Genomic DNA, 23,057 nt, shown 5'->3' with positions numbered 1-23,057 from the left:
TTGCTGTGATTTATGTCGTAGAGTGTTCTTCCTATGTTTTCCTCTAAGAGTTTTATATTGTCTGGCCTTACATTTATGTCTTTAATCCATTTTGAGTTTATTTTTGTGTATGGTATTAGGAAGTGTTCTAATTTCATTCTTTTACATGTAGCTGTCCAGTTTTCCCAGCACCACTTGTTAAAGAGGCTGTCTTTTCTCCATTGTATATTCTTGTCTCTTTTATCAAAGATAAGTTGACCATATGTGCGTGGGTTTATCTCTGGGTTTTCCCTTCTGTTCCATTGATCTATATTTCTGTTTTTGTGCCAGTATCATACTGTCTTGATTACTGTGGCTTTGTAGTATAGTCTGAAGTCAGGGAGCCTGATTCCTCCAGCTCTGTTTTTCTTTCTCAAGATTGCTTTGGCTATTCGGCGTCTTTTGTGTTTCCATACAAATTGTGAAATTTTTTGTTCTAATTCTGTGAAAAATGCCATTGATAGTTTGATAGGGATTCCATTGAATCTGTAGATTGCTTTGGGTATTATAGTCATTTTCATAATGTTGATTCTTCCCATCCAAGAACATGATACATCTCTCCATCTGTTTGTATCATCTTTAATTTCTTTCATCAGTGTCTTATAGTTTTCTGCATACAGGTCTTTTGCCTCCTTAGGTAGGTTTATTCCTAGGTATTTTATTCTTTTTGTTGCAATGGTAAATGGGAGTGTTTCCTTAATTTCTCTTTCAGATTTTTCATCATTAGTGTATAGGAATGCAGAGATTTCTCTGCATTAATTTTGTATCCTGCTATTTTACCAAATTCATTGATTAGCTCTAGTAATTTTCTAGTAGCATCTTTAGGAATCTCTATGTATAGTATCATGTCATCTGCAAACAGTGGCAGCTTTACTTCTTTTCCAATTTGGATTCCTTTTATTTCTTTTACTTCTCTGACTGCTGTGGCTAAAGCTTCCAAAACTATGTTGAATAATAGGGGTGAGAGTGGGCAACCTTGTCTTGTTCCTGATCTTAATGGAAATGGTTTCAGTTTTTCACCATTGTGAACAATGTTGGCTGTGGGTTTGTCATATATGGTCTTTATTAAGTTGAGGTAAGTTTCCTCTATGCCTCCTTTCTGGAGGATTTTTATCATAAATGGGTGTTGAATTTTGTCCAAAGCTTTTTCTGCATCTATTGAGATGATCATATGGTTTTTATCCTTCAGTTTGTTAATATGGTGTATCACATTGATTGATTTGTGTATATGGAAGAATCCTTGCATTTCTTGGATAAACCCCAGTTGATCATGGTGTATGATCCTTTTATTGTGCTGTTGGATTCTGTTTGCTAGTATTTTGTTGAGGATTTTTTCATCTGTGTTCATCAGTGATATTGGCCTGTAGTTTTCTTTTTTGTGACATCTTTGTCTGGTTTTGGTATCAGGGTGATGGTGGCCTCATAGAATGAGTTTGGGAGTGTTCCTCCCTCTACTATATTTTGGAAGAGTTTGAGAAGGATAGGTGTTATCTCTTCTCTAAATGTTTGATAGAATTTGCCTGTGAAGCCATCTGGTCCTGGGCTTTTGTTTTTTTGGAAGATTTTTAATCACAGTTTCAATTTCAGTGCTTGTGACTGGTCTGTTTATATTTTCTATTTCTCCCTGGTTCAGTCTCAGAAGGTTGTGCTTTTCTAAGAATTTGTCCATTTCTTCCAGGTTGTCCATTTTATTGGCATATACTTGCTTGTAGTAATTTCTCATGATCCTTTGTATTTCTGCAGTGTCAGTTGTTACTTCTCCTTTTTCATTTCTAATTCTGTTGATTTAAGTCTTCTCCCCTTTTTTCTTCATGATTCTGGCTAATAGTTTATCAATTTTGTTTATCTTCTCAAAAACCAGCTTTTAGTTTTATTGATATTTGCTATCGTTTCCTTCATTTCTTTTTCATTTATTTCTGATCTGATCTTTATGATTTCTTTCCTTCTGCTAACTTTGGGTTTTTTTTGTTCTTCTTTCTCTAATTGCTTTAGGTTTAAGGTTAGGTTGTTTATTTGAGAGATTTCTTGTTTCTCAAGGTAGGATTATATTGCTATATACTTCCCTCTTAGAACTACTTTTGCTGCATCCCATAGGTTTTGGGTCATCGTGTTTTCATTGTCATTTGTTTCTAGGTATTTTTTGATTTCCTCTTTGATTTCTTCAGTGATCTCTTGGTTATTTAGTAGTGTATTGTTTAGCCTCCATGTGTTTGTATTTTTCACAGATTTTTTCCTGTAATTGATATCTAGTCTCATAGAGCTGTGGTCGGAAAAGATACTTGATACGATTTCAATTTTCTTAAATATACCAAGGCTTGATTTGTGACCCAAGATATGATCTATCCTGGAGAATGTTCCATGAGCACTTGAGAAGTATGTGTATTCTGTTGTTTTTGTATGGAATGACCTATAAATATTAATTAAGTCCATCTTGTTTAATGTGTCATTTAAAGCTTGTGTTTCCTTATTTATTTTCATTTTAGATGATCTGTCCATTGGTGAAAGTGGGGTGTTAAAGCCCCCTAATATGATTGTATTACTGTCGATTTCCCCTTTTATGGCTGTTAGCATTTGCCTTATGTATTGAGGTGCTCCTATGTTGGGTGCATAAATATTTATAATTGTTATATCTCCTTCTTGGATTGATCCCTTGATCATTATGTAGTGTCCTTCTTTGTGTCTTGTAATAGTCTTTATTTTAAAGTCTATTTTGTCTGATATAATAATTGCTACTCCAGCTTTCTTTTGATTTCCATTTGCATGGAATATCTTTTTCCATCCCCTCACTTTCAGTCTGTATGTGTCCCTAGGTCTGAAGTCTCTTGTAGACAGCATATATATGGGTCTTGTTTTTGTATCCATTCAGCCATTCTACGTCTTTTGGTTGGTGCATTTAATCCATTTACATTTAAGGTAATTATTGATACACATGTTCCTGTTACCATTTTCTTAATTGTTTTGGGTTTGTTTTTGTAGGTCTTTTCCTTCTCTTGTGTTTCCTGCCTAGAGAAGTTCCTTTAGCATTGGTTGTAAAGCTGGTTTGGTGGTGCTGAATTCTCTTAACTTTTGATTGTCTGTAAAGGTTTTAATTTCTCTGTCAAATCTGAATGAGATCCTTACTGGGTAGAGTAATCTTGGTTGTAGGTTTTTCCCTTTCATCACTTTAAATATGTCCTGCCACTCCCTCCTGGTTTGCAGAGTTTCTGCTGAAAGATCAGCTGTTAACGTTATGGGGATTCTGTTGTATGTTATTTGTTGCTTTTCCCTTGCTGCTTTTAATATTTTTTCTTTGTATTTAATTTTTGATAGTTTGATTAATCTGTGTCTTGGCATGTTTCTCCTGGAATTTATCCTGTATGGGACTCTCTGTGCTTCTCGGACTTGATTGACTATTTCCTTTCCCATGTTAAGGAAGGTTTCAACTATAATCTCTTCAAATATTTTCTCAGACCCTTTCTTTTCCTCTTCTTCTGGGACCCCTATAATTCGAATGTTGGTGCGTTTAATGTTGTCCCAGACATCTCTGAGACTGTCCTCAATTCTTTTCATTCTTTTTTCTTTATTCTGCTCTGTGGTAGTTATTTCCACTATTTTATCTTCCAGGTCACTTATCCGTTCTTCTACCTCAGTTATTCTGCTATTGATTCATTCCAGAGAATTTTTAATTTCATTTATTGTGTTGTTCATCATTGTATGTTTGCTCTTTAGTTCTTCTAGGTCCTTGTTAAACGTTTCTTGCATTTTCTCCATTCTATTTCCAAGATTTTGGATCATCTTTACTATCATTACTCTGAATTCTTTTTCAGGTAGACTGCCTATTTCCTCTTCATTTGTTTGGTCTGGTGGGTTTTAACCTTGCTGCTTCATCTGCTGCATATTTCTCTGTCTTCCCATTTTGCATAACTTACTGTGTTTGGGGTCTCCTTTTCGCAGGCTGCAGGTTCATAGTTCCCATTTTTTTTGGTGTCTGCACCCAGTGGGTAAGGTTGGCTCAGCTGCTTGTGTAGGCTTCCTGGTGGAGGGGACTGGTGCCTGTGTTCTGGTGGGTGGGGCTGGATCTTGTCTTTGGTGGGCAGGGCTGCATCCAGTGGTGTGTTTTGGGGGGTCTGTGAACTTAGTATGATTTTAAGCAGCCTCTCTCCTAATGGGTGGGGTTGTGTTCCTGTCTTGCTAATTGTTTGGCATGGGGTGTCCAGCAGTGGAGCTTGCTGGCCATTGGGTGGAGCTGGGTCTTAGCAATGAGATGCAGATCTCTGGGAGAGCTCTCATCAATTGTTATAGATCAGGCTGGGAGTTCTCTGGTGGTCCAATGTCCTGAACTCTGCTCTCCCACCTCAGGGGCTCAGGCCTGACATCAGGCCGGAGCACCAAGACCCTGTCAGCCACATGGCTCAGAAGAAAAGGGAGAAAAAAAAGAAAGAAAATAAATACAAATAAAATAAAATAATTAAAATTTTAAAAATTATTAAAATAAAATAAAATGAAAAAGTAATTAAAAAAAAGAAGAGAGCAACCCAACCAATAAACAAATCCACCAATGATAACAAGCGCTAAAATCTATACTAAGATAAACATAAAAATCAGAAACAAGTCAGTCTCAGACAGCAAACCCCAAGTCTACAGTTGCTCCCAAAATCCACTGCCTCAATTTTGGGTTGATTCGTTGTCTATTCAGGTATTCCACAGATGCAGGGTACCTCAAGTTGCCTGTGGGGATTTAATCCACTACTCCTGAGGCTGCATGGAGAAATTTTCCTTTCTCTTCTTTGTTCACAGAGCTCTTGGGGTTCAGCTTTGGTTTTTGCCCCACCTCTGGCCTGTAGGTTGCCCTCAGGCTTCTGTTCCCACCCAGACAGGATGGGGTTAAAGCATCAGCTGATTAGGGGGCTCTCGCTCACTCAGGCTGTGGGGAGGGAGGGGTATGGAATGTGGGGTGAGCCTGTGGTGGCAGAGGCCAGCCTGACCTTGCAACAGCCTGCGGCACGCCATGCATTCTCCCAGGGAAGTTGTCCCTGGATCACAGGACCGTGGCAGTGGCAGGCTGCACAGGCTCCCGGGGTGGGGGGTAGGGGTCACGTGTGGATAGTGACCTGTGCTCGCACACAGGACTGTTGGTGGCTGCAGCAGCAGCGTTAGTGTTTCATGCCTGTCTCTGGTGTCCGAGGTCATAGCTATGGCTTGCGCCTGTCTCTGGAGCTCATTTAGGTGGTGCTCTGAATCCCCTCTCCTTGCTCACCCCAAAACAATAGTCTCTTCCCTCTTAGGCAGGTCCAGAGTTTTTCCCGGACTCCCTCCCGGCTAGCTGTGGTGCACTAGCCCCCTTCAGGCTGTGTTCACGGAGCCAACCCCAGTCCTCTCCCTGGGATCTGACCTCTGAGGCCGGAGCCCAGGTGAGCAGACAAGCCTCTCGGGCTGGTGAGTGCTGGTTGGCACCAATCCTCTGTGTGGGAATCTCTCCGCTTTGCCCTCTGCACCCCTGTTGCTGCGCTCTTCTCCATGGCTCCGAAGCTTCCACCGCAGCCACCCCCCGTCTCTACCTGCGAAGGGGCTTCCTAGTGCATGGAAACTTTTCCTCCCTCACAGTTCCCTCCCAGAGGTGCAGGTCCTGTCCCTATTCTTTTGTCTCTGTTTTTCCTTTTGCCCTACCCAGGTATGTGGGGAGTTTCTTGCCTTTTGGGAAGTCTGAGGTCTTCTGCCAGCATTCAGTAGGTGATCTGTAGGAGTTGTTCTACATGTAGATGTATTTTTGATGTATTTGTGGGGAGGAAGGTGATCTCCACGTCTTACTCCTCCACCATCTTGAAGGTCTCTCCTATTTCATCCTTTTTTATGGCTAATATTCCATTGTGTATATATACCACACCTTCTTTATCCATTCATTTGTCAATGGACATTTAGGTTGCTTCCGTGTCTTAGCTATTGTAAATGACACTGCTTTGAACATTGTGGAGCATGTATCTTTTCGAATTAGAGTTTTCTCTGGATATATGTCCAGGAGTGGGATTGCTGGATCATATGACAACCCTATTTTTAGTTTTTTAAGGAACCTCCATACTGTTTTCCATAGTGGCTGCACCAATTTACTTTCCCACCAACAGTGCAAGAGGGTTCCCTTTTCTCCACACCCTCTCCAGCATTTGTTATTTGTAGACTTTTTAATGATGGCCATTCTGACCCGTGTGAGGTGATCCTCACTGTAGTTTTGATTTGCATTTCTCTAACAATTTGTGATGTTGAGCATCTTTTCATGTTCCTGTTGGCCATCTGTATGTCTTCTTTGGAGAAATGTCTATTCAGTTGTTCTGCCCATTTTTTGATTGGGTTGTTTGTTTTTGTTTTGTTTGTTATTGAGTTGTACAAGCTGTTGGTATATTGTGGAAAATAAGCCCTTGTTGGTCACATCATTTGCAAATATTTTCTCCAGTCTGTGGGTTGCCATGACTCTTTTGTTAATTGCTTTATATCCAATGTCCAGAAAAGTGTCTGGCATCTAGTAGGCACTTAATAAATATTTGTGGAGTGAATAAGTGAACATATATTTTTATTCAGATGTTTAGCCCATATTTTTCATATACATGGTTTTTATAGAATTAAAAAAAGACAATATTTTTCCTGCGGAGGTATAGGTTTTACAGTATTCCAGAATGCTAAAGACAGATTTCATTTAGGGACCCCTGAGTACTGACTTTGCATTCTCTTTATACTGTGGAATGCTACCTCTCTGCATTCTGTGTGGTCACCTGTCTTCTGAGTTTCTGTATCCTTAGCTAACTACTCAGAACTTAGAGTAGGGATGAGAATGATATCTTCTATGTGACCCATTTGGAACAGTGCCTCTCACCTTCTTTTTTTTTTAACTGACCTCAAGGAGATTCAGTTGAGGATACCACTGCACACTAAAAAGCAATAAGGGTAGAGGCAGCAATAACTTGATTCCTTCTACTTCCTGTTGACCACTTCATAGCATCATCTGGTCCAGGCATGGACTGAATGCTAACTTAGCTAGTGACAAATACATTAAACACCCCTTAAGATAACAGTGAAATGAAAGGATGACTACAGTAAATGTTCTTTGATGATGATCTAGCTGGTGGTGATATCATTCTTGTGGCTCATAAGGTGCCTTGGGGTTCTTGACCTTGAAGATCCTTCTGGACTAGGAGATATGATTCCTGGTGAAGATTAAATTATAAAAGCCCTTTAGTGGAATTTTCATGACTAAATCCCAATGGTAGAGCAGTAGTACATGAGATATGTGGATATTCAGATCCACTGTTAAAGTGATATCTCAGGGAACATTCTGATATATTTCAATATTTCTGTGACATAAAAACGGAAGTAAATTGAGAATTAAGTGTATCTTCTCTATTCACTCCTTACCACCCCCTACATACCCTCATAGTTTTGGGATGACTCATGATTCTTATCCTGTTTTTCACACAGAGTCAAAATTAGATTAAATTAAAAACACAAGGGCTTCCCTGGTGGCGCAGTGGTTGAGAGTCCATCTGCCGATGCAGGGGACACAGGTTCGTGCCCTGGTCCTGGAAGATCCCACATGCCATGGAGCGGCTGGGCCTGTGAGCCATGGCCGCTGGGCCGGCGCGTCCGGAGCCTGTGCTACACAATGGGAGAGGCCACAACAGTGAGAGGCCTACATATCCCCCCCCCAAAAAAAAACAATAAAAAACACAAAAATGGGTTGCATAAAAGCACACTCAGGACTCAGCTTCTACTAGACCTCATGGAATCCCATTTCCACCTGAAGTATGAGGAATCCACCCTGAAGAATGCCTCTAGTAATATGAAAATACATATGTACCAAGTTATTAAATGCAGAATTATTTTAAATTGCAAAATGTTGGAAAAAACCTAAATGCCCATACTTAAGCAAGTGGTTGAATAAACCATGGTGATCCACAAAATTCACCTACTATGCAGGTGCAAAAGAAATAACAATCTTTGTGAATTGATATGGAGTGATTTCCAGCATGTATTGGGTAAAAAAACCAAAATACAAAAGCATATTTATGGCAAATTAAGCATATGGAAAGATGATCAACATCATTAGTCATTAGGAAAATGTAAATCAAAACCACAATGAGATACCACATTACACCCACTAGGATGGCTGTAATTTAAAAAACAAACAAATACACACAATAACAAACGCTGGTAGGCATGTGGAGAGCTTGGAACCCTCATCCACTGCTGGTGGGAAAGTAAAGTGATGCAGCTACTGTGGAAAATAGTTTGGTGGTTCCTCAAAAAATTAAAAATACCATACAATCCAGCAATTCTACTCCTAGGTGTCTATTCCAACATATTAAAATAGATATTCAAATACTTGTCCATGAATATTCACAGTAGCACTATTCACAATAGCCAAAAGGTGGAAACAACTGAAATGTTCTCAACTGATGGATAGATAAAGAAAATGTGGTATATCCACATAATGAAATATTATTCAGCCATAAAAAGAAATGAAGTACTGATACATGCTACAATGTGGATGAACCTCAAAAACATTATGCTAAGTGAAAGAAGCCAGATACAAAATGTCACACATATTGTATGATTGCATTTATGTTAAGCATTCAGAATAGGTAAATCCCTAGAGACAGAAAGCAGATTAGTCATTTCTGGGGACCGTGGGGTGGGGGAAATGAGGAGTAACTTTTCAATGGTATGGGGATTCCTTTTGGGATGATGGAAATGTTGTGGAACAAAATAGAGATGGTGGTTTTACAACATGTGAATATACTAAATACCAGTGAATTTAACACTTTAAAATGATTTATTTCATATTATGAGAATTGTACTTCAATAACAACATCAAAAGAAGAGTTGCTATAACGTGCCCCCTTTCATGAAAGACACAAGGAGAGGTAACAAAATATACATGTATCTGTTCATCTGTGCAAAAGAAACTAAGCAGGATTAAACCTAATGAGACTATTTACTGAGGGATGGGACGGGAGTGCAGTGGAAAGAGTAAGGAAGTGGGAATGGGGTAGTAGGGGTGGGGGAGTGACATTTACCTGATATTCTTTTTTTGTATGGCTCTCACTCTTAGAACCGAAATACCCCCCAAATAAATAATTAAAATCAACCAGAATGGGGGGCGGAGCCCAAATTAGAATACAAAGAGTAACAAATGGATACAATTGTATTACCAACGGACATCATGACCATACTAAAGAAGTTGCGGAAAATCCAACTAAGTTTGGAAAACAGTATTTTGACCTTACATTGTAAGACTAAAGACAGAACTGTGCACAAATATTAGACTCTAGTTAGTAAAAATTTTCCTGCAGTGATATGGGTCAGGAATTCTGAAACTACTTGACGTGTGTACTAGGATTGAGCAAATAGGTAATAGGCTTCTTGCCAAAATGATTGATTCCAAGGAAAATATAAGATGACCCTGAACATTTTATGGTGTCAGAAGGTCAGGAAGTACTAAAAAATTATGGGGTATATGAAAATGATACAGGAACCAATTTGAAGGAACTCCTGATATTACGATTTATGGCCTTCAGGGGCAAGATACAAACAACCCATGGTAACCAAGCAGGGGAATCAGGTTAACAAATGGTCCAATCTTACTCCCATTCTGCCTTCCAAGCTCATGGCAGGGCCTCCCATTGGCTGCACCCAACCAGAAGCTAGAGGTCAAGGGAGCCCAGTGATGCAGTTTAAACATATCCACCTCGGGGGTCCAGAGCAGAGTGGAGAAGTTTAGAGAATGGGAGGAAAAAAGAAAAGGTATCTAACACTGAGATCGGCTAGTCTAGCCCTCTCATTTTGCAGGTGATTAAAATAAGCCTTGACAAGGGAAAAGATTTATCCGAGATCACTATAAAGGGCAATGTGATAGAGCTGAAACCCCATTAGTCTGCATTTTGGAAGACCTAGGTTCTAGTCTTGATTTGGCCACTGCACTGGGCTGCAGTTTACATATCTATGAATAAAGGAGGTGGACTAAAGCACTGGCCTTCAAACTGGGCTACACACATCCCTGAGCACACATGAGAGTTTCCAGGGGGTAAAGGGACATGGATAGTTTTAAGTGAATCATTTTCCAGACTCACAACTTCCTAATGTATATTCTCTCCTAAAATTACCTGCTTTCCCTTTCATAATAGTCCTCTCGCTTGACAAAAGAAAAGTCTTCCTCTCACCCATCTCAAATATTACTGTGGTGCGCTACTCCAGGATGTGAAAATCCAGGGTCACCAAACATAGCAACATTTTGAAAATGCATAGCTTTTGAGGCAGATTCCTGTGACAGCAAACCAGAGAGGTTCAGTGAAGTAATACCGAAGGGGCAGCCCTTACTGTTGGCAAATGTGCATTCATACATAGTCTTTCTGAGAAGGGTTTGAATCTCATAAATGAAGTTTCACATTTTAAACATAAGGTTGAAAGTGGGTCTTTGTCCCTGAAGGAGGAAAGAAGATTCTAATCCTACTCAAATGATGAGCAGTTTGAGCTCTTCCAGGAACTGGTCGTGCCACATACCAGGCTGACTGGTTCAACCACAGATGATAATATGCAATTACCTCTACCTCTTACACACATCGTCTCATTCTTATTTTATTTTATTTATTTTGGCTGCGTTGGGTCTTTGTTGCTGCACACGGGCTTTCTCTAGTTGCGGCGAGCGGGGGCTACTCTTTATTGTGGTGCGCGGGCTTCTCATTGCGGTGGCTTCTCTTGTTGCAGAGCATGGGCTCTAGGCGCGTGGCCTTCAGTAGTCGAGGCACTCGGGCTCAGTAGTTGTGTCGCATGGGCTTAGTTGCTCCGCGGCATGTGGGATCTTCCGGGACCGAGCTCGAACCCATGTCCCCTGCATTGGCAGGCGGTTCTTAATCATTGTGCCACCAGGGAAGTCCCCATCATCTTATTCTTGTATGGCGCTCTGTGTCTTCACAGAAAAACCAGTTCATGGTGAGCTAGATGGAACCAGGAACTTCCAAGACCACTTGTCACTTGCTTTGAATCCGCCTAAACTTGGACACAGGAATTGCCACGCTTGGTCAGCCTTATGATTTATCTTATCCTGTTGTCTGCTTGGAGAGCATCAGTGATCTCTTTGATGCCAACTTTACGGTTAATAATTTCCAAATTTCTATTAGTTGCCAATTGTGATTCTGCCTTCCTTACATTTCTCTAAATAACTCCTCCAATTCCTGAAAATACTATTATGGTTTTGTTAAGATGACAGCATGCTTGCTATAACAATTCAAACAATTCAGAGTGTGTAAAAAGGAAGGACAAGAATATCCCAAATGCCACCAATCAACAATAACCATTAACATTTGGTCTTTCCAGAGCCATTCCATGTCTCAACACACATGCATATTATTTTCCATAAGTGAGACGATCTTATATGGTGCTGTGTGGTAATCAGCTCTTTAACTGAACAATATGCTGTGACATGTATGTTGCCTATCACACGTTTTATGTATGTGTCGACACTCCCTTACTGAAGTCCATTTAGATCGTTTCTAGTTTTTTACTTTCAAACAGTGCTGTGATGAACATTCTTGTGCATATTTCTTTTCATGTTTCTATAAATTGTTCTTTGCATTATTTTTGGATCATAAGACCTTTGAGAATCTAATGAGAGCTATGCGTCACCTCCCTCACAAAATGCACATATTCATATACCTCATTTTGACTTTGATTTTTTTTTGTGGTTCATAAATAAGCCCCCTGAAGTCCATCCTTGGCCTTGCTAAGGCTCCATGGACCCCAAGTTAAGAATACCTACTTTAGGGTTAATCCCAAGATGTGAATTTTTAATAGCCTTTAAATTTATTTATATTAATGTATCACTTGCTGTGCAAAGTACTTGTGTGTCCCTCTGTCTGTTTTAATTGGGTCCACCCTCCAGTCTATGTCCAACTCTGGAGGTTTGGTGACATTATAAATAATCAGATCACATAAATTTCCATTGACTGCCATAGGGGCTAAAGGGATTTTGAGCACAAAACAACACATTCCACCTTATTTTATAGGCTTTAAGGAAGTTTCATAAATAAAAACGTTTCACAGGTTAAAAAAGGGAAAAAAATGTATCTGAGTATTTGATTCCTTCATTCAAGAAGTAGATATTGAGTAGCAGCCATGCACCGAGCTTGGTGCTAGGAGCTAGGGATACAAATATGAATAAGACTCCATCTCTGCCTTTAAGGGATTCACTGTCTAGATGGGGAGACAGACATATAGAAAAGCCATTGTCAGGTAGGGAGAGATTGCATTCTATATATACAAAGGTGTGAAATAGCATAGACCCAGGGAACTTTGGGGGTCAGTTTTCAGAGGGTCTCGGTCAGGAGAAATGATCCGTCCTCTCTGATGTATATTAGCAAACCTGATCCCTTCCCATGGCCCATTCTCCAGCCCCACCCATCTGAATCTTCTTCCCTTTTCTCTACACAATATTTATTTTACTTCTCAGGGAGACTCAATACTAACTTGAAACTCAGTGAGCTCTAGGATGGCTGAAATGAATCTAGGAAGCCAAATGGTACAAGAAATACTCACGTTACATCCAGGCTGTTTGATGATAACATTCACTTCAGCAAATTTGCAAATATAGATGTCCTAGCAATTAAATCCCTCCAGCAGATGAAAAGTTGGAGAAACCACAGGTCAAGTTTACATATATAGATAAGTCGATTGCTTGCTGTCCAATGGAGTGTGTACTTATTGTAAACACAAAGGAACAGGCTACCTAAGAAGCTTATTTTTGTGTTTTTAGCCATACTTTATACCTCTCAGTTCAGACTTAACAGTTCAGTACCCTTAGAAATAAACTATTTCATTTGTCTCCTCTACAGCCCAGGGATCTCTTAGCAGCTTGATTTCCTTTTGAGGTGAACTTACCTATCTGCTGGCTTTCATGCCATTTTAGTCCTCTATCTATATCCCTTCCTCTCATTTCCCCCCATGTCTGTATTTTTCCTCTTTCCTCGCTGACCACCATCTCCTCTTTCTCTAGGCTTCTCACACGTGGATTGCCACTCACTGGCAATTCTTCTAGATCTCCACATTTGCAGCCATCTCCAGTCCCTGCTTACTTTTCTCCCTGAGTCAGGCCGGGATTCCTAGGAGCCGGCAGGAGACCATCCCTCCGCTAAGGTCTTCCCCTACATTTGGGAAATAGGAGGAAGAAGATGAGTGTAATTGTTTCCCTTAATGTCATATTTATTAAGGACAGTGCTTATAAAAATATTGAAGTTATAGTGACCTTGCCTAGGGTTTTGATGTATGGTTGTTCTCAGGATAAAGATTGATTTGTTAAAAAAAAGTGTTTGTGTGCATGTGCACTTTTCATTCAAAATGAAAGTGTATGTTGATGCACAAAATATGTGTTTCATACATTTATTATTTACAAATAGGAGTCACAGGCATCTGAATCAAGCATTAAGCCTATTGAGAATAGGGCTAAGTGGTAATTAAATAGCACAAAGGAGGATGACTGCAACATCTGTCAGTATCTCTGTCGATCCTGTAGGTTAGTGACCGTCTCTTTTCCAAGATTTCATGGTAAAAAGAAAACTATTTAAAAATTTCTGCAATGTTTCTTGCCCATTCAATGTTCATAAAAATCTTTATATGTTAGTGTCTAATGTTACTCAATTTTGTTTTTGGTGCAAAATATAACTTACTTCCCTTAACTTTCTGTATTTCACTGATGTGAAAACACTTTGTATTGTGTTTTTCAAATCTGGTTCACACCTAGAGCCAGGGATCCTTTTAAGGTTTGAACAGCATCTTATGTTATGCTTTCGTAATTTGTATAAAGTCTCTGTTTTCTCATCAGTAAAAGGGGGATCACAGTAGGGTTGTCACAGGTCACAGGGTTCTAATGAGTTTAAATGAAATTAATACATATAATGACAGCAACAACTCCCATTACTCAAATATCTTCCATGTACCAGGCACCACTTACCTCATTTACTCTTCCCCACAACTCTGGGTGGTAAGTACTATTGTCATCACAGCCCTGTGTTTTTGCTTTTATTTTTAACACATGAGGAAACTGAGAGCACTGAGTATTTGAGTAATGTTCCCAGGCTACAAGGTGGCAAATGGCAAAGCTGGGAGTAAAACGCAGGCAGATGGATTTCAGAGGCTGCACTCTTATTCACTGTGCTATACTAACTTTCAGATAAAATAGTACCTAAAAGAACTAGGCTGAAGATAGGTAGGAATTTTTATAAAAATTGAAAACGATAATGAAGAGCGTGTGAATATTTTTGTTACTGATGTTCAGTATAGTCTGGCTAAGACATCTCTAATACTTGATAGATGCTATTTCAGTAAATGTTTTAGGTCCTTGGCTTCCTTGTTTTCCTGAATGCTTTTAAACATGTGACTTCAGGTTAAAGGCACGTTAATGGAAAGAACATGAGGTTCTGAATCAGAAAGGGTTGGACTCCTTACCAGTCGTGTGGTCCTGAGCAAGTTACCTGTCTGTCTGAACCCCTGTTTTCTTATCTGCAAGGATGGCAATAACGTCTGCTTCAGTTTCTATTGCAGCAGGCAGAAAGGATTAAATATTCAAACACAGAACAATCAGGGAACTAAGACTGTGAATACAGAGTATGACACACTGACCAGGGCTGAGAGCAGTGCCTTAGCTGCCTCCCTGGGTCAGAATTTTATCAATTCTCAATGTGGTTGGAAATTAATATCAAGATCTCACTGAATTTCACAATTTTGTTGCTTAAATACTTATGTTTAAAATTTTCTATATAGAAAATTGTATATTATTCTCATTCCATAACCCATGAAATAATTCTTAGTGCATCTTTTTGTTATTTTTATTAAGTCTGAACATAAAGAAGTTTTTAAAGGTATGCTATACGTATTTCTGATTTGTGATTTTAGTAAAAATTCTGGTGAGCAAATGATGTGAACAAACAATTCATGGAATAGAATATACAATTAGTTATCCAGGATAAGAGAAACAGCTAAGCCTCTCTAGAAATCAAAGAAATGCAAAACACAAAACATATATCATGTTTTACATATGAAAATATTCTGTGCTGCTGAGGGTCATATTCATTTTTGAATATGGATAAATATTTATAAGCTGCATAAAAACCTGTTGGACAGCATTTTGAAATATGTGACAAGAATCTTAAATATGTTCATATATTTTAAGATAATTTCAGTTTCTGGAATCTAGCTTCAAGAAATAACATGAAGTACAGAAAAATCTTTTAGTACAAAGTGTTCATTGTGGCATTGTTTATAAGAAGAAGTTGGAAACAACCTAAATGCCCTACAAGCTGGGAATAGTTAAGGAAACAAGATGTTCTCCACATAATAGATTAATGTACAGTTGCTTAAAGTTATGCTTATAAGTAATTTTTAATGACACGGGAAATACATGGAATATAATTTAAGTGAAAAGCAGGATACGTTTTATATGTATAATAGTATGATCACAACTAAGTAAAAAAAAGTCATATAGATATAAATATTTGGAAATAAATATACCAGAATGCTAATCATAGCTACTTGAGAGGTGGTGATTGTGGGTGATTTGTTTTCCGGCTTCTAACTTTTCTATATTTTCACTTTTTTTCACAACGAGTATATGTTATTTTACAATATTAAAATATGAGTAAGAATTTCGTTGCTAGGGTGGGCAGCAGTATCTAATCCAGGATGATGCCTGACAAGGCAGAGTCCTGTCTGATGTGATCTATATTACGCTGCACCACGGGGTTTGTGTGGGATTTAAATATTCTACTACATGTAACTGGCCGGTGTAGATTACTATCTAGTAAGAAACTGTTTTAGAAAATTTAAATTTTACACTTTTACATAAGAGATGGGAAGGTGCATCATGAAAGGGTTTTTATTTACATTTCCAAAGCATTCACAAATTTCCCTAACTCGCTAGCTTTCCTATGCATCCTATAGCATGCAACTTCTCAGGAATATTTTCTTTTCCTGTGACATAGGATACATTTGTAGATACTGGCACCTTTATCAGATGCAGACTAAGAAAGAACAACAAACGTTAATTCAGTCAGTTGTTTTTTTAAAAAAAGTTTTCACCTTTTATTGGGGGGTGATAAGTAGGGTCCTGGTTTATACCTGTTGTCCTGGCATAATTATTAATACACAGTGCCCTCTTTTTCTCTCCAAATTGCTCTGGTTTAGACAATAAGTTATATGGTCACCCTAGTAATATCAGATATGGGGGGGAGGGAAGAGTGGTACTGTCTGGATGCTGACTCTTGGAGTGGAGGGGTGTGTGGGAGAGGGACAGCTGGCTCTCGACAGCCAGCACACAGGAGGAGCCAGAAACCGTACTCGAAGGGACAGAAAGTAGCCCGTTGCCAATGAACACTGGCCCACGGGCCGTATTACTTAGTCTAATTAGTCGTATATCTATTACTCGATACTGATTCTGACAGCATTGGTTCTACCTGAAGGTGGAACAGAAAATCTATCTAGTTGATTTAAGATAGCAAAGACACGTGCCTTAGAATCTTTTTCCATCAGCCCACTCTGGTGCCTGGCATTTCTACCATTAGAGTTGTAATGAAATGTTATCAAAATAATTCAAATTTTCATCTGGAGAGAACAGCACAAAGGAGAGGGACGCAGCATGGTTCAGGGGCTGGAAGGATTCCCATACCATCTGCTCTTCCCAGCTGCACGACCCTGGGCAAACAATTCACTTTTCTGAGGTTTAGTCTAAAAAGAGGGAGACAAAACCTGCCCTGCCCTATCTCTGGAGGTAGTAGGGTGAACAAAATGGTCACTGTATGTGAAAATGCTCTGTTAATACAAAAGCACTCTGCAAATGTCAGAGACCCTTAGTATTATGAACTTAGTAAATGAGGTAACACATTAGTTTGAGCTAATAGCACCACCTTGGAATGCAGTAAGCATATTTTGGGGAAAAAGACACAAATTGGGTAAATTCTGATGGGTGGTTACAAGGAGGAGAGAGAGAACTGGAGCAGGCTGGCTGATCATCTGAGCCATCTGGAGAGCTTTTTAGAAACAAAACAAAACAAAACAGCAACAGATTAGCGGACTCCATCACAAGACCTTGAGATTCAGCTGACCAGACACACAGCCCCAAGTAAGTAGTTGGGCTTTTGGGGCGGGGAAGCTGCGAAGCATGGTGCAAAAGGGGCCAGACGGGGCTAGAGAGTGATGGGGGGAGAAAACAACAGAACTCTGCTGCTAACAAGTTTTTTTCAGAGCTAGCCTTGCTAAGAAACTAAGGGCTAAAATGAATTTCTGAAATTTTTGGTTACTGTCCTTCCAACCCACTCCCCCCCAGCTCTAGAATATAAACGCCATGTGGGTGGGGATTTTTGTCCCTTTGCTTCACTGCTGAATCTCAAGCACTTAGAATATTTCCTGCCACATTGTACCAGGATAATAAAAATTGCATATATGAATATCATTTGCCTGTATCGACCGTTTTTCCCGCTTGTGTCTGTAAGTTAAAGTTGACTAAGTTTTGTTATTGCAGTTCTGGAGCTACTAAAGGGGAGGGTTGTCAGACCGGGTTTAGGACAAGGGCCTTGATCTAGGTCACGAAATGATAGCTCTCACTTGGGGTAACTGCTGCTTCCATCACCCACCTGAACTCTTTGTTTGTGACTCATCTATTTCCGTTGTCTTAATATCTTATTTATACTCTTCTTTTCAAGTATTTACTATGATTACTGTACCAAAACCAGAATTCTTTTAAAAGTTGTTTTTAATTGGTTATATCTAGAAAAATATGGAAACAGGAGTCTGATCTTTTAATTTTCACTGCAGTTTGCTGCTACCCTGTAGACAGTGCAATATGATATGATTTAAATAATGCAGCTTGGTGATTATTGTTAACTTTACTGAGAGCCTTAAGCTTTTTGGATGAGAAGTGATTTGGATTTTCTTGTGTGTACCTTACCTTCTCTGTTATTTTATAACCTCCCACTGGATGTATAATATGTAAATTACAGATTGAGGTGAATGGAGTTTGTCAGTTCAATTCAAGAAATGTTTGTTGACCTCCTACAATGTGTAGGTGCCATGTTAGGAGCTGAGAACATGAAGGTAAATAAGACAAATATAACTTCTCATGATACCCTGTATCTGATGGTAATATATATAGTACATTACATATTATTATGTATATAAAGTCAGACATACACACACGCACATACATATACCTATAAAGAGTCACCCCAGGATGGTTTGAAGGCAACTAACAGAATATACAATTTAAAGTGTCTTAAACACTGAGCACATTTTTTTTTTTTAATAAATTTATTTATTTATTTATTTATGCTGTGTTGGGTCTTCGTTTCTGTGTGAGGGCTTTCTCTAGTTGTGGCGAGCGGGAGCCACTCTTCATCGCGGTGCATGGGCCTCTTACTATCGTGGCCTCTCTTGCCACGGAGCACAGGCTCCAGACACGCAGGCTCAGTAGCTGTGGCTCACGGGCTCAGTTGCTCTGCGGCATGTGGGATCTTCCCACACCAGGGCTCGAACCCGTGTCCCCTGCATTAGCAGGCAGATTCTCAACCACTGCGCCACCAGGGAAGCCCTGAGCACATTTTTTATCTCACAAACCAAGAATTTTGGGGGTGGGAGTCTTCACTGTTGCTTAATACACGACCTTCATGATATCATGGCTCTGATCTGCTTTTCTGCACTTTTTTTGGCTTGTCCCTCATGCTCCCAAGGTGACAAGGGGAACAACTGGAAGGGTGAATACAAATAGAACTGTAGTCTGCCAGCAGGGAGGAAGTGTGTGTATTTGTGTGTGTCGGGGGTGGCTGTGTGTGAGTGGGGGAAGTGTGTGATTAACTGTCACACAGATTAAAAATTTTAAGAATATTATAGACTAATTTTGCCTGAGAAATACAATGATTTATTGCCTGCAAAGGAGTAAAGCAGGGGAGCATATGCTAGGCTTGTTAATATGGCATGGTCTTATGGTATTAACTTACTGTTTAGATAAATACATAAAGGTAATACATATTTATTAAAAAACGTAAGCAAAGGCGAACTACTGTTTAAGGTCTGAGGTGTATCCTTCTCATATTTCTATGCATTTACAAGCAAAGAGTTAGGTCTACGCATGTGTAATACATTCACTACAAATGTATATAGAGCCTCAATATCTAGTTTGCTCGTGGTTTTGGCTTGGGTCCTCTAGACTGGAGAAGCAGAGGCAAGGATTAACATGTGGCCTCTTTACTTGGGAAATGCAAGCTGAAGATGGTGAGGGTGAGGAAACAGTGGAAGTGAGGTAAGAAAGATGCAAAGCAGTGTGATGTGATGTGTCACTGCTCTGGCCACATTTCACAATAGGCCTGGTAAAGACATAGCAGGTGAGCAGAAGGTGTGTCTGGAAGGGCTGCAAGAAGAAATCACACTTCAGAGTGGTCCACTGCAGAGAGGGAGGGGAGGGAATTTTTCTGCTCAAATGCCTCCTGCCTTTCACTTCCGATTAGCCAAGTTTCACCTCATAGCAGAGTAACTCTCCATATTTTCAGCCCTTGACAGCCACCCAGGAAGCCAATTCCTATGCTTCACAGTGTGGCATTTCAAGTGATGACTTGATGTTGATAGGACTCAGTGTGGGAAGCAAGGGCTACGCAGGCCCAAAGTTCCAACTTGAACTCCAGCCATCTCAGGGAGCTCAGCAAAGGCAATGATTGTGGTCAGGGTGTAATAAGGGTGTTGAGGTTCCCTTCAGAAAAAAAGAGGCAGTAGAGGAAATCTGAGAAGGTGCACAAAGATTGCATCCAGTAACTTGCTTTGCAAAATGGAAATGTTGCAAAAATGGAAAATCTGTAAAAATGGAATCGTATACACATTGTTCTGATATTTGTTTTGTTAAAAAAAAGTAGCCATTTTTCCCTGCCAGGATTTTGAGACGAAACTCATTCTTTTAAACAAATGCCTAAGATTCCAGAGAATGGATATGCCATAATTTATTTTGCCATTTCCTTATGAGGGACATTCAAGCTGTCCCCAGTTTCCCACATGATAGTAATTATCTTTAAGGAGCATGTACAGTCTTTCTGCAGGACAAATCTAAAGTGTTAAAAGTAATTTGAAACGAAAGATCTTATTTGAAATCAGTCTCCACACTTGTCTGGAGCTTTACTGATCTGATCCTTGCGGCTGCATTAATTATGTCCCATTGCGTTTTGCACAGGGTCTGGCAGTTCTGGGCTTATGCCCCTGACTGGGATCTGCTGGGTTTTCAAATGGAGGTCTACAACACTGATAAGGCATGCTACTCTACAGGTGACTCCTAGCCCTGAGCGGAGATTACTTTCCATTTTTGCATATGCACAAAGCCTTTCCATCTGAGTTATCTTGTCAGTGAATAAATGTCTTGAATAAATACAGAAATGAAATTCCATGCATTCTGACTTTGCCCATCCTGGGTTTCCCTACCTCTATTATTTAGGCAGATATAACTAGTCAGGCAATAGCCTAGGGGTGAGAACATGAGGAGGATACTGTGCATTCCCTAATATTGGGCTTGAAGTGTTCATTGATACGAAAAACACCACCTCGTGGGAAATTTTACATGTCTCCTACATCAGAAAACACCTTGGGTTTTAGGTATGTTTTAGAGGAAAACTGTTTTACCTTATATGTATATTTTTAATCTTGTAAATGCTTTGACATCTTGACAGTTTTGAAGGTAATGACCCCTTATGGGAAGCAACAGGGACTCCATCTGCTTCTCCTCTTTTCTAGGACAGCTCGTCCTCTTCACTGTCCAGTGCACTGCTATAGCTTCTGATCTCTATGGTACCCTTCCCCCACTTTCCCTTAAATGGTTAACTATGGCATTTCTGAAATCTTCAATTTTCTTGACCTTAATAAGCACATCACTTTAAGAGTCAGCTAACACCTTTAAACAGTAGATTTTATTGTGTTATAGAATATGAAATATTCTTTATTCTTGGGCACTTTTGATTTCTTTCTCGGAGAAGCTTAATAACATAGACCTGCTGTAAAATAAAAATCAAAATATGCCTGAAACTATGTAAAATACTGATCAGACAAAGTAGGAAAGACAAAATTATTATTATTTTTAAATATTTATTTATTATCTTTTTATTGATGTATAGTTGATTTAATATAATAGAATATTATATTCGTTTCTGATATACAGCACACTGATACAGTATTTTTCCAGATTATACTGCTTTAAAGGTTATTACAAAATAATGGCTATAATTCCCTGTGAAGTACAATATATCCTTGTTGCTTATCTATTTTATACATAGTAGTTTGTTTCTCTTAATCCCGTACTCCTACATGCTCCTCCTCCCCTTCCCTCTCCCCACAGGTAACCACTAGTTTTGTTTTCTATATCTGTGAGTCTGCTTCTGTTTTGCTATATACATTCGTTTGTATTATTTTTTAGATTACATGTATAAGTGATATCACTTTCTCTGTCTGACTTATTTCACTAAACATAATATTCTCTAGGTCCATCCACATTGCTGCAGATGGCAGAATTTCATTCTTTTTTATGGCTGAGTAATATTCCATTGTATATATGTAACACATCTTTATCCATTCATCCGTTGATGGATACTTGAGTTGCTTCCATATCTTGGCTATTGTAAATAGCACTTCTATGAACACACGAGTGCTTGTATCTTTTCAAATTAGTGTTTTTATTTTTTTACAGATATATACTTAGGAGTAGAGTTGCTGGATCATATGGTAGTTCTATTTTTAGTTTTTTGAGGAACCTCCATCCTGTTTTCCAGAGTGGCTGCACCAATTTACATTCCTACCAACAGTGTACAAGGGTTCCCTTTTCTCCACATCCTTGCCAACATTTGTTATTTGTAGACTTTTTGATGATAGCCATTCTTACAGGTGTGAGGTTATATCTCATTGTTGTTTTAATTTGTATTTCTCTAACAATTAGTAATGTTGAGCATCTTTCCACGTGTCTGTTAGCCTCTGTATGTCTCCTTTGGAATATGTCTATTCAAGTCTTTTGCCCAATTTCTGATAGGGTTGGTTTTTTTATATTGAGTTGTATGAGCTGTTTATATATTTTGGATATTAACCCCTTGTTGGTCATAGAATTTGCAAATATTTCTCCCATTCAGTAAGTTGTCTTTTCATCTTGTTGATGGTTTCCTTTGCTGCACAAAAGCTTTTAAGTTTAATTAGGTCCTATTTGTTTATTTTTGCTTTTATTTTTACTTTTATTTTTTTTTTTGCCTTAGGTAACAGATCCAAAAAAATATGGCTATCATTTATGTCAAAGAGTGTTCTTCTAGGAGTTTTATGGTTTGCGGTCTTACATTTGGGTCTTACATTTAGGTCTTTAATACATTTCTAGTTTATTTTTGTATATTGTGTGACAAAATGTTCTAATCTCATTCTTTTACACGTAGTTGTCCAGCACCATCTATTGAAGAGACTGTCTTTTCTCCATTGTATATTCTTGCCCTCTTTGTTATATTAATTGACCTTAGTGAATGGGTTTATTTCTGGGCCCTCTATTTTGTTCCATTGATCTATGTGTCTGTTTTTGTGCCAGCACTATGCTGTCAGGATTACTGTGGCTTTGTAGTATAGTCTGAAGTCAGGAAGGGTGATACCTCCAGCTTTGTTCTTTTTTTCTCAAGATTTCTGTGGCAATTCAGGCTCTTTGTGGTTCTATATAAACTTTAGGATTATTTGTTCTAGTTCTGTGAACAATATCATGGGTATTTTGATAGGGATTGCATTAAATCTATAAATTTCTTTGGGTAGTATGGCCATTTTAATATTAATTCTTCAAATCCAAGAGCGTGGGGTGTCTTTCCATTTTTTTGTATCCTCTTCAATTTTGTACATCAGGTTTTATAGTTTTCAGAGTATAGGTCTTACACCTCCTTGGTTAAGTTTATTCCTAGGTATTTTATTCTTTTTGATGTGATTTTAAATGGGAAATTTTTTGCTTTCTCTTTCTGATAATTTCTTGTGTATACAAAAACAATAGATTTCTGTAT

The 23,057-nt window shown here is 38.9% G+C and overlaps 1 protein-coding gene across 1 annotated transcript in view; it reads left to right on the top strand.

The window, feature by feature from the left end:
- The window catches only part of RAB3IP (RAB3A interacting protein), a 168,079-nt gene that overhangs the window by 80,308 nt on the left and 64,714 nt on the right, over positions 1-23,057 (top strand). The gene's annotated exons all lie outside the window — the stretch shown is intronic.

Source organism: Tursiops truncatus, chromosome 11, assembly GCF_011762595.2.
Source record: "Tursiops truncatus isolate mTurTru1 chromosome 11, mTurTru1.mat.Y, whole genome shotgun sequence".
Classification (NCBI taxonomy): Eukaryota; Metazoa; Chordata; class Mammalia; order Artiodactyla; family Delphinidae; genus Tursiops; species Tursiops truncatus.
Note: the sequence above shows the minus strand (reverse complement) of the source record. Positions and strands in the feature narration are given on the sequence as shown.